This window comes from Muntiacus reevesi, chromosome 1 (genome assembly GCF_963930625.1).
Source record: "Muntiacus reevesi chromosome 1, mMunRee1.1, whole genome shotgun sequence".
Taxonomy (NCBI): domain Eukaryota; kingdom Metazoa; phylum Chordata; class Mammalia; order Artiodactyla; family Cervidae; genus Muntiacus; species Muntiacus reevesi.
In genome coordinates, this window is record NC_089249.1 from 53,183,890 (window position 1) to 53,186,468 (window position 2,579).

The following is a 2,579-nucleotide window of genomic DNA, read 5'->3' on the forward strand; positions in this document are numbered from 1 at the left end:
AACCTACCACGTTGCACACAATGGTTTGTGCATTTGACTACATGAATTGTGTCTAATTTTTTAAAAAAATCCAAGTTTCTAGCAGGTACCCAGGTGAAGCTCCTAGGAAAACCGCAATAACCTGTCACACCAGGAATTTGGCCAAAGCCACATGGTTTGGCTGCTAGGTCTGGTCTCCTCAGGCAGCCAAGCAAGTGCTGTGGAAAGAGCACAGGGCAGGGTATCAGACACACCTGTCTGGGTTCAAACCCCAATTGCTACCTCCAGCAGGTTACGCTACATGAACCTCACGAAGTCACGTCCCTCTCTGGGTTTATTTCCCCATCTCTCTCTTTTTCCCCTTAGAACAGGGGTCCCCACCTCCTAGGCCATGGACCTTTTAGGAATGTGGCTGCACACCAGGAGGTGAGTGGCAGGAAAGCCAGCGAAGCTTCCATCTGTGTTTACAGCCACTCACCATCGCTTGCATTACCACCTGAACTCCTCCTCCTGCTCAGCAAATTCAGTCAGTGGAATCCACTTGAATCAACTCCCATGTCCTTGGGGAAATTATCTTCCTACAAAACTGATCCCTGTTGCCAAATAACTTGAGAACCCCTGCCCTAGGCATGCAAGCCCAGTGTTTTTATTTACTTACTTAGGCAAAGTCTCTCGGCTTGTGGGATCTTAGTTCCTTGAACAGGGATCAAACTTGGGCCCCCAGCAGTGGAAGCGAGGAGTCTTAACCACTGGACCATCAGGGAAGTCCCTATTTCCCCATCCTCTTAAGTGGAGATGATAATGCCTGCCACAGAGAGTTATTTGGGTATTGAATTACCAACTGTTTCAATGTTCTATTGCTATGTAATCAACTACTATAAACTTAATGGTTTAGAAAGTTTTATTATTACCACACTTGGTCCTGTGGATAGACTGGGCTCAGTTGGGCAGTTCTCTTGCTGTCTGTTTTGCAGTTGCTGTCAGTGGTGGCAGGGCTGGAGTTATCTGAAGGGTCACCTGGGTTGGCCATTGTAGATGGTTTCTTCACTCATATCTGGGCTTCAGCTGGGATGGTGGTGATAGCAGAGGTCATTGGACATCTCTCTTTCTTTCTCCATGTGGTCACTTCATATAGCTAGCTTGGGCATCCTCATGACACGCCAGTCTCCGGGCAGTCTATAGTCTGACTTCTTACATGGTGGTTTACTTCCCTAGGGAGTTTCAGATGATGCTGGAAGCATCTACATGCCTCTTAGGACTTAGGCTTGGAAGTGCTGTGACACTGCTTCCATCACAGGGCCAGTCCAGACTCAAGGTGGCGGGACAACACCAGGGCATAAGTGCTGGGGGTTGGTTCACGGGGAGCCAGCTTTTCCCTCTGAGTTCCTGCTTCTCCACCTAACTCTCCAGCTCCTCTTTCTCAGTCTCCTTGTGGAATTCTCTTCTGCTATCAGCCCTCTAATGCTGGGGTTCCCCAGAGTCTGACCTCAGCTCTCCTATCTTCTACACGTTCTCCTGTGACAAGTTTGCTCTCTGTCTTTGATCTCTAGTCCTTGGCTCTTGTCTGTATCCAGTCCAGACCTTTCTCAGAAACTCCAGACCTGGGCAGCCTCAATCTCAGGGCTGCTATCAAAGTCCTGTCTTCCCTCCAACCCACTCCTTTTCAGCTAATTACAAGAACGTGCAGTCAGCACAGAGGATGCAGCAAATCCAGCCTGGGAGGTCAAGGGAGGCTTCCTGGAGGAGGCGGCCCTGGAGCTAAGCCAGAACTAGCTAGGAGAAAGTATTCCGGGTAGAATGAACACCAAGTTCAAAGGTGTTCATCAAAGGTACTAGATGGGAGAAGAAGGTATATATATGTGTGTGTGTGTGTGTGTGTGTGTGTGTGTATGGGTCACTTTGCTATACAACAGAGATTGGCACAACATTGTAAATCAACTATACTTCAATAAAAATAAATAAATAAAAATTTCAAAGGCACTCGATGAGACTTTCCTGGTGGTCCAGTAGTTGAGAGTCTACCTTCCAGTGCAGGGAACACAGGTTCAATCCCTGGTTGGGGAACTAAGATCCCATATGCTGCATGGCATGGTCAAAAAAAAAAGAAGAAGAAGATACTAGATAGAAAGAAAAGTCCCTTCAGGGACAGAGCAGCTGTATTTGGATTGAGATTGGCATATATAGAGGGATCCAAAATGAGGCTGGAGGAACAAGCCAGACCTGGAATTCAAACTGCAAGGAGGGTGGGTACCATGGGTCCAAGCTCTAGCTGCATTCTTACCCCGTGGGGAGCCACTGTGGAGTTCTGAGTGGGCACCGCCCTTGTTCAGGATGTGGGTCTGGGCAAACATGGGAGTGTGTGCAACCCCTTCAGCGCACAGGGTTGGTGAAGGCTCTGAGTTGGCCTTAGGGGTGGCATGTACTAGGGGTGGGAGAGGAGGACAGGACCCCAAGGAAGAGCAGTAGGTAGGTTCCCAACAGCCCCAGGGAGCGAATGCTTTGAGAAGGAACTGGCTGACGGGCTGGGAGAAAAGGCCCACCAAGGGCCCATTGGATTTCCTCAGGCCACGGAGGGTGGGGAGCTGTGTGGGGGACGGGGG